General features: G+C 28.1%; 1 pseudogene; it reads right to left on the minus strand.

Annotated features, from left to right (window-relative positions):
• Positions 1–8735: 8735 nt before the first annotated feature.
• Positions 8736–9563, minus strand: LOC111291101 (vacuolar iron transporter homolog 4 pseudogene; annotated as a pseudogene).
• Between the last annotated feature and the right edge of the window lie 1265 nt (positions 9564–10828).

Consider the following 10828-nt stretch of genomic DNA (forward strand, 5'->3'; position numbering starts at 1 on the left):
CTATGCTCTATATCCACTACCTATTCATCTTGCTTACTACCTCACAGTTAATAGTATTGTCCCTTACCAATTTGTTTCGTAAGTAGTTTATCCATCAATTTACCTACCAATCTTTCAAATATCTGCATATGGGCCTAATCCTATCACTACATCAGTTTCAAGGCCTCATAACCAAGCGAGTGGTTTGAGAAGATATATAAACAACCAAGAAAAAGCTTACATTGATCCTATCTCTATAAGCTACACTAAGCTATTCCCAGAACTAGTCAAGAATGACTTGGTATCTCTAGTTATTATAGAATCATTAAAGCCATCCTATCTAAAATAGTATGATACTAATGTCATTTGTGATTATTACAATGGAAATGTGGGTCACTCTATAGAAACTTACCCTACTTTCAAGCATAAGGTCAAAGTTTGATTTGAGTAGGTTCAGTGAGTTTGACGAATTAAGAAGGTTGAATATTAATAAAAACTTTTTACTTGAACACCTAAGGGCATAGTTTTGGGAAAGGATACAAAAAGGCTAATTGAAAGGTGTTTATCATTTTTGGATTTATTTTAGAGTAATGATAATATTTCTTTTATGTACTAAGATTTTATTTTTTATTATTTTAATCAAAAAAGCAAGTAGGATGCATTTCATTACATTTTCTCTTTCATCAAAACCACTATTCTTTTAAAAAATTTTTTTTTTCAAATGATGAATGTTTGGATAATGATAAATAGTAATTCTAGGGTTTAATCTTGGAAACTCATTCATATTAATTTGTGGAGACTATTTCAACAAAAGAAGAATCTGTAAGCAGAAATCATTCATGAAAAAATGAAATGGATATTTCTTGGAATGATCTATAAATTTGTCTTTGTTCAATAACTGGTCCTCAAAGAAAGTATTCACATTTGAGATGAAGAAGGGCCATCTTTCTTTTACCATTCATAAAAATGAAATCATCCATTACTACCCCTTTGTAGATACAAAAATTTATCCGGGTCTACTAGATGAAATTTTATTTTAAAATTTTGTTTATTAATATCAAAATTAATAATTAATTTTTTTGAAAAAAAAGATAAGACAGGGATAGGCATGGTGCCATGCACGATATAAGCCTATTCATCTGCCCTGTTGGCACTATGCCCTATAAAATCCATACCTAAAGCCTTTGCACCTTGTACCTACTCTAAACTACCTAGAGTCACTGGTTTTACCCTGCACTGGCAACCATACCTTGCCAAACACTTACTCTACCCACCATCCCAAGTGGTTAGCCCCATAAAGCACCTAGTTTTCACCTAGAGCCCTCCCACGCATACATCGGCTCTCACCAGTCACTTCACCCAAGCGTCAAGCTCTCTCCCACACCTAAATCTCAAGCACTCGCACACCCCCAACCTTTAAAGACCCAACTTCGAAAACACATGGCCTGACCTCCTAACAGCGTCATCTTTAACTTGCTAACACCCACCATACCCTTGCAACACCCAAATCGAACCAAATCCTATCCTTTTTCTACAAACCATACCTTTTAGCCTAGTCTCATTCCAAACCATCAACCACAAAAAAAAAAATAATAAACACAGTCCTCCCCACAGAGAGGAACTTAGTGTTAAAAAGCTACTTGTAAAAAGCAAAAAAAAAAAAAATCAGTTTTAGTTTATAAAATTAAAAAAAAGGGTTTTAAACCAAAACTTAAAGGTCAGATTTAAGGAGATTAAGAGGATTTTTGTTAAAAAGAAGCTTGAATCAAGAAAAAGAAAAGCGTAGGAAGTTTTTGGAGTCTTTTAAGATTTTTTGGTCATCGAAGATCACTGATGGTGACCACCGGCATAATGGCTAATATAACAAAGGGTGGTCGATTTCTAGCCTTCGATTTTTTGCTTCAGAGAGAAGAAAAAGTTTTTTTTTTTTTAAACAGAAGAAGAAATGAGCCAAAATTTTTTTTAAGCATAAATATAAAAGGATAAAACCCGGAATGATGCTGTTTTAAACAAAGGGGATCTGCACGTGGACACGGATTAGACCTAAGATCCATGCAACCTTGCCCGACCTCCAACCTTAGCCAGGCTCCTGCCAGTCCAACTGGACCGTTGACCAATCCAGTTCAAGTAAATTTTTTTTTTTGGATTTTATTTTATTTTAATTTTTGGATTTGTTTTTATTTATTTTATTTATATATTATTTCTGTCACTTTAAGTTTTGTTATTTATCCTTACTTAAAATTTTAAATTTGTTAGAACAAATATTTGTCATTCATAATAATAATTAATACAAATAAAAGCTAAATAAATAAACAAAAAAAATAAATAATGAGTAATAAAGTTAAAGTTGTTGATAATTTTGTAAATTTTTTTAAAACAAACCTTATTAAATAATAAATAATAAATAAAATAACAATAACTAAATAATAATAACAAAAAATGATTTCAAAATTTTTTATTTTTCTTCTTTAAATAATAAAATAAAATAAAATAAAATAATAATAAAGTAGAATAATGACCAAAAAATGCTAAAAAAACAATAATAAAAAAAAGTGATAATGAAAATAAAATGATAAAAAATTTTCCCTGCTTCAATGATAGAGGAAAATTTTTTTTTTTAAATAATTTTGTCTAGATGTTGAAAAATTATAAAAAATATAGATAAATATAAATAATTAATAAAACAATAATAAAAATAAACGGATATTATATAAAAGAGAAAACATATGAAAAAATATTATTAATTTTTTAAAATTATAAAAATCAAACTTGCGTCGAAAATCTGTTTAGATGTTAGAGATTTTTAGAGATATTCGTCTTTTCTTTAAACCCTAAAATTGAAACTCTAAATCTTTAAAACCTTAAAACACGAAACCTTAAAATTAAAACTATAAACCTCTAAATCCTAAAACCAAAACCTTAAAATCAAAACTTTAAACTTTCAAACCCTCAAATCTAAAATCCTAAAATCCTAATTCCAAAACCTTTCAAACCTAAACCCAAAATTTCAAAACCCTCAAAGCCAAAACCCTAAATAAAAAATTCATCAAAACCCTAAATTTAACCTAAAACTCAAAATTGGCATGCAACCATGAATCATCATTTAAAAATCATTCAAATTTTAAAATCTCGACATAAGCTTTTACCCATAACCATTCCAAAATCCGAAAGATACATGTGAAAATTTCAATTAAAATAATTTGTTCTTGAATGCTTACTAGACGATGGGATATTTAAGAAACTTTATCTCATTATTAAGTTTTCATTCGAGTCCTTAATTCGCATTAATAAAAAGATTAAACAAACAAATGAATGTATATAATGGGATCTTAAATATAAATAGTCGTACCTAAACTCTAATCTAGATATTTTAGAGTCAAGGTAATCTCATTATATTTAAGAACCTAATTTCAAAATTGCATTTCATCATTATACATGACATTTATTAATGCATTTATTTATTATTGATTGCACTCAATTCGCATGTTTATGCCTTTAGTTATCATTTGTTATCTAATAATACCATCGTTGGCATTTTTCGCATATAAAATGTGTTTAATTTAAAAATGTTAAATAAAAAAAAATTAACATTTGAGGAGAATAATTCTTGGTACTCTGCCTAGATGTTAGAAAATCACCAATAATTATCTTCTACAAATAATGTTTTTTTCATTTTCAAGGAATATCATGATAAATACGATCAAAAAAGTTATCTTTAAAGTTCTACCTAAATGTCAAAATTTTTTTAGATAATTCTATAACTTAAAGATTTTCTCGATATTCTTAAATAAAAAATTTTAATAAAATTAATTTTTTTTTAAAAAATTATTATTAAATTTCAAATCGAAATCATTTCATCTAACACTAAAAATAACGCATGATTAATTGGTATTAATTTATGGGTGTTGTGACAGTTCTAATCATTTCTCACATGTAATTGACTCTCAAACCCTACCTGATTTTTCGTAGACTAAAATTTATCTTTTTGATAAACTTTAAATCCGCTTTTATGGTTTTATTAAAAAGATAACTTTTGGGTGACCAATCACACCCTAACAAAGATTGGTCGCGACTCCCCTACTTTTTCTTGATTTAAAAATTTTTTTCATCTAGTAATCTCAAAATCATTACGACACATTTTGTGCTTGTTATGATTTTTTTTCCTAAAAAACCTTAACAAATGATCACCCTTCACATTGGAGAGAAAGTTTCGAGAATAGACCTATTTGAAAAAAAAATAAAAAGTAAAAGATCACAAAAGGTCTCAAGGATAAAAAATAAAAAAAAAGAAAAATAGATGCCACAAATGACTTGGGATAAAATAATGAGAATTCTTTTGTGAAAAGTAAGATGAATGAAAAAAAAAAAAAAACAATGAAATGATATGGAATGGGGTAAAATGCTAAGTTGTATGACATTATAAGAAATGGTCTTTTGGTTTAAACTTTTTAAATATATGTTTTGAGCCTATTTTATTAGTTTTTTTCATGATCCTTTACCAAAGCCTACATTACAACCCTTAAAAGTTCATTCTGATCAAATGTAAATGCTTGAATTGAATGATCATATATTAAGCTAAGGCATGCTTACAATGAAGTGATGGAATCGTGATCTATTCTCATATTTTAGAGATTGCTGTGTAGAAGATATCAATAATGGATGAAGAAAAAAATGAAAAAAGAAGAAAACGAAAAAGGTGAAAAAATAAAAAATAAAAAATGTGAAAAAAATTAAAAAAAATTTAAAAAAATGAGAGAAGAGAAAGACTCAAATTAAAAATTTGAATGAGTGATTTGGGTAAAAAAACATCTGAGTTGAAAATTGAAAGATCAATCAAATATATGAAAGTTCAATGACATCTGAAGATCCACTGAAACTTGAGCAAAGTTTGATAGGCTCAAAATTATTTGAAAATCAATAGAATGAGTTTTGAAAAAGAATTCTAGAGTAGTGTTAAAATTTTTTTGAATATTCTGTGATTAGACATTATTATAACATTTAAATACTTATCCTATTGACATGTTTTGAATTTATTCCTTTGTCTATTTCTTTTTTTACCAGACTTGTTCTTGTATTGATTACTTTTTCTCTCAATTCGCCTTGTCATCTCTCATTTTTTCATCCCAAAATAAATTAAGAAAATATATAATTATATTATATTTATCATGAATTGAAATGATAATGAATGAATGATAATATTTATAAAAGATTCTTGTATTCATTTGAAAAGAAATCCAAGATGACATGGGCAAAAAAAATAAAAAAATAAAAAAAAGATGGAAGAAGCTTGAAAAGATGATTTGAAAAGGCAAATGGGGTGACTAAGTGATGAAAACAATGATGGATCAATTAATGGAGTTAGTAAGTTTTAAGCAAATGATGAAAATGGTAATGGATTAGTTGATGGAATTTGTGAGTTAATTATAAAATTATTAGTATTAAAAAGCTGAGAAAAAATTATGAATGAGATTAAAAAGAGATCATGGGGTGGTTATGATAACCTAAGAGATTGAAAAAGAAAGATTTGTAAACTTGAAGAATGAAGATACTTGAATGATCTTGAGAACCCTTTTTGCCATAATTAGAGTTGTGTTCATTAACATTGCATTCATGCATTGCATTCATAAACATTGCTTTCATCTATTGCATTCATACACTTTTATAATTTGTTTGGTAAGAAGTTATGATCTTGGATCTTGAAATGGTGAGAATGTAAAATATTTTTACTTAATGATAAGTTTTTCCAAAGATGAGATTTAATCCTTAGTGGAGGATGATTTTTGAAGATAAGATTTTGATTCCTAATGAAAAATTTTGGAAAAATAAGTAATGTAATAATCTTTGATTGAGGAAATATTTTGCAAAAATAAAGCCTTTTAATGAGATTGTGATCCTTGTATGAGGAAAACTTTGCGAAGATAAAGTTTGAAACCTTTGGATGAAGAAAATGGTTTCGAAAAGAGTTGGTAAACCTTGGTTAAAGAGCTTTTCCATTTTTTAAAGTTTCATAACCTCTATTTAGAGTTGTTTTTTCATTTCAAGGTGAGAATATTTGATGTAAATCCTTGATAGATTGAATTTTAAATTTGAACTTTTCAATTAAGAATCTTTGAATATTGGATATGAATCTTTAAGATTTTCAAATGTGAATCTTTGAATCCTTGATGCGAATCTCGAAGAATTATGTAAATCTTTAGAATCTTTCGGTGAGAATCTTGAATCTTCGATTTGAACATTTGAATGAACCTTTTATCTCTTTCAAATAAAAATATTTTTTTATATTTTAGAAGTTGTTGAATCTCTGATGAAATGAGCATTTTTTTAATATTTTTCAAAGTTGCTAAGCCTTTGTCCACATGGTTTTATTAGGATGAGATTGTAAAACTATTAAGAAAAAACTTTTAAAAGTGAATCTTTGATGAGAATCTCTGAGAGTTTCAATTACGAATCTTTAAACATTGGTATGAATCTCTAAAATTTTTCAAGTATACAAATTTTTGAATATTTGGATGTGAACCTAGAAGTTTTTTATGTAAATCCCTAAGAGTTTCAATTGTGAATCTTTGAAATTTGGATGTGAATTTCTAAAATTTTCAAATGATAATTTTTAAAATTTTAGGTGTGAATTCTTAAAATTTTTCAAATATGAATCCTTAAAATATTTTATGAATCTTTGAATCACTTGCGAATATTTGAATCTTGAATCATTACGAATGTTAAATTGTGAACCGAAACTCAAGATTGCTATTACAAGAATTGCAAATCCTTATGGCCTATTTTATTTTCGATTGGTATTTATAGATTGTAAACACCTTATTTAGTTCGAGGTCAATTTATATTTTAAGATTACACTTTGAATTTTTTTAATTTATTTTTGGTATTGTAATTAGTTTAGAGTTATTATTAATATTTTTTTTAAAAAAGAAAGAATTGTTTTGCTGAAACTTGAAGAAGGTTTAATTCTAATTGAGTTGTTTAATTAAAAGTGTTCTAATTGAAAAATAACTGTAAAAGGCAATTGGTTTGAGAGGTGAATTTGGATTAAAAATCTAAGATTGAAGTTGATTAGGAGATTCAAACCAAGAAAGCCTATTTTCCTATTGTAATTAGGATTAGAGGCCTATAAAAAAAGTTCATTATGATAAATTAGAAACAATTAAAAATCAATCAGAAAAAATCAACAGAGGAAGAGTAAAAAAAGCAAAAAAATTAAGAGTTTTTTTATAGTCTTTTCTGATGTTTTGAGTTTAGATAATTAGAATTTTTTCTTAAGAGTTTTGTATTGAAGGGAGGAATTAAGAAGAAACACAAAAAAGAAGCATTCAACAAAAAATTTTGGTAGCAAGATTTTTGAGAGTTTCGGGTATATATATTTTAAGTTTTTGTTTGATTTTTATTTAAACCAAAAAGAAAGGCAATCACCACAAGCGATGGGCGCTAGCAAAGCCATAGGCTATTTTGTAAAGAAACAAGAGAAAAGACAATAGGGTGAAAAAGCAAGAAAAGTAAAAGGGAATTGATCCACTTTGAGAATCCAATCTAATAAGAAGCTCAAATCGTAACTGGTTCCAACAACCAATAAATTGAAATGGACAGACACAATTACAAAGGCCCACATACTTTGAAATCAATTATAGCCCAATTTATTTCGTAATTTTTATTTTTTACTTGCTTCTTTATTTCTATATCTATTTATGTTACTTAGCTATTTCTCTTTTTTCTTTTATGCATATTTAAAATAAATTTTTATAATTAATTCATGATTCCTACCAAATTATTGAAGGATTTCATAAGTTTAAAAATTTTAAATTAAGTTTTATCAAACGATTGAAAATTTTCATAATAAAAATAAATTGTCTTAATCCTACGAAATGATTGAAAGATTAAAATCTCGAATTAAGTTTTATAAAACAATTGGAGCACTTAATAAATTTTTGAAAAAATAATTTTTCAATCATACAAAATGATTGGAGGATTCAAATTTTTGTTAAATCTTACTAAATTATTAGAAGATTTAATGACTTTTATTTTTAAATAAGATTTTCAAATAAAAATCTCACAAAATAATTGAAGAATATGCATCGATATAAAATTCCACCAAATGATTGGAGGATTTTATCGATTGATTTAAAAAAATTGATTTCTTAAAAAATATGTTAATGAATCCGATGATGGAGTCTCTTCAAAGTGAGACACAAGCCTCTATGAATATTTCTGAGGTGAAAAAATTATCTTAAATTATTACTAAATGATTGGAGTAACTTTAAGATCAATTTCTAATATTAAATTTACTTGAAAAAATTATAAACACATTGTAAGGCTTGGATAACACAAAATCAAACTAGTACCATCTTTTGTATTGGCGTTGTGAATGTGTTATAACCTTCCTCATACGTAACCAATTTTTCTCATACGTAATCGTATTTTTAGACCTAGATTTGATTTTGTAAATTAAAATTTAACTTTTAAAGATATCTAAATCAAGCTTGGAATTTTTTTTTTTTTAAACGGGATAAATTCAATTGAGTAGCCAATCGTACCTAGACAGAAAAAAAGATTGGTGACAACTTTTAATATTAAATTTAATTATAAATTTATGGATCATACATTATGACATTAATTTAAAATTTATCACATGAACGTTCGTATGATAGACATTTTTATTAATATTTTAACGTGAGCGGAGTGAAAAAAACACAGGGCATCTACCCTTCATTGCACAAAGGATAAATTTTGCACTGAATTCTCCCCAAAAGGCTACCCTTATTGCAATTAACACTGTCGGAGTAATCTACACTTGTTCGATACTAGGCAGATGGAAAATGCTTTCAAGCCGGCATTAGCCAAGCGCTTCAGAGTCCAGTAATGCCGATCAACTTTGTCAGGCCAAAAGTAATAGCCATAGCCATCGACCCTCCAATCAGCACCCTGACACTAGACCTCACCGGAGGAGTCCTCCCAAGTACAGCTCCTGCCCCACCAAACGCCGCCAGGGCCAAGCTAGCCACTACAGCAACCACAGCCAGCCTCAACTTATGCTGCCTTATGAATGCAGCCGCTAACAGTGGCACCACAGCACCAACTGAAAAAGCTAAGGCTGATGCTATAGCAGCTTGTCCTGGATTAGGCAGCTTCTCTCTCTGATCAGTCTCTTCCTCATTGTCTCCACTTTCTCGCATCCTTGTCTCCCTTTTCATTTGGGTTTCCTCTATGTCTCTTTGAGTGTATACAGAGACGAATTCCCCTATTGCCATGCTACAAGCTCCAGCAACCAAGCCTGCAAAACCAGTAAGAAGCATGGCTTTTATATCATCCTTAACAGCTCCAACACCCATTATTAATGATGCAACAGAAACTAGCCCATCACTGGCTCCAAGCACAGCAGCTCGAACCCACTGTGCCCTTCGAGAGTAATCAAACTCATTCTCGGCAGTTCCTTGGATTTGGTCATTTTTCTCAACTTTATTAGTCACGTGAATGGACATTCCTTGATTGCTTAGTGATGGTTGTTCACAAGTTCTAAGGGCAGCCATTTTGGAAACAATTCAAGGTGGAGAAGATCTAAAAATTTGTAAAAAAGAAGATTTACTTATGGAAGACACAAGCTTCATCATTATGAGAATAGGGTATTTATAGAGAATAAAAATTCTCATCAACAATAGTACAATCTGTTAATAGAATACTTATTTTTAATTTCAATAATTTTGTAATGACTCTTATTACTATTAATAAGAATTTCAAATTGTGGGTATTTTGTCGTATGTGTGGATCATATATGAACCTCCTTTTTTTTTTTTTTGGTCTCTCTGTGGAGGGGAATTGGATAGAAACCAGAACTAAGGCTTCCTCTTTTTATCGTACAGTAGTTGAATTCTAGAAGAATATAAACCAAACGCTAACCCTAGGGCCGCCTAATCAATAACTTTTTACACTATTTAACAGTCTGCTTATAGAGATCCTTAATTGTGTACTATATGGTTTTGACTTAGATTATAAGTTTTTATTTTCTTTGAATGTGAAGAATTAATTGTGTACTATATGCATTTTTTTAATTTTATAAAATTTTTTAATCATTAATTTTAATAATTTTTAAAAATTAAAAAATAAGTAAAAAATAATTTAATTTCACCTTTTAGATGTATTAAAATTAATGTAAAAAAATGTAAAACTAAAAAATGCAAATGAATCTGTCCTCATATATGGTAACCAACCTCATAACAAAAGATATATAATTAAATTTAAATCTCATTTAATAGAAACTAAAGATATTTTTTTTATACAAATGAGATTGTACTCTCAAAATAAAAAAAGAAGTGATTGGCTTTGAAATTTAAATTCAAAATTAGAGATATTAATTAACAGTACTATATGTAATTATAAAAGCATTATCTCGATATAGTAATTACTAACTAGTGGGGAATATTTTGCTTCAACTAAAAATATAGAGAAATATATTTCTCTATCAATATATACTTGTATATAGCATCACATGCGGAAAGGCTGCTGCTTGAAATGAATCCTTGACAGGTAAGCATTCAATCATATTAAAATTAATTTGATATTATATATAGTAAAGAGTTGCCGATAAATGTGGCCCATTAATAATTATTGAATTTTGATTTTTAATGAATAAAATTTAATCTGTCACAGCCTTAAATATAAAAAAGAAACCAAAAATAACAATCAGATATGCTGAAACAATTTCAAAAGAAATTTATGTAGAGTTCAAAGATTTACATTTCAGCCAAGATGTAAGGAGGGCATGCAGAAGCATCTTCCATGATGGTTTTAATTTAAACATAGAGCAAGCTCTGAAGATGGATTGCTGAATAAAGAGAGCAGTGGAGAA

This window comes from Durio zibethinus, chromosome 11, assembly GCF_047325235.1.
Source record: "Durio zibethinus cultivar Kanyao isolate XHJ-2024 chromosome 11, ASM4732523v1, whole genome shotgun sequence".
Lineage (NCBI taxonomy): Eukaryota > Viridiplantae > Streptophyta > Magnoliopsida > Malvales > Malvaceae > Durio > Durio zibethinus.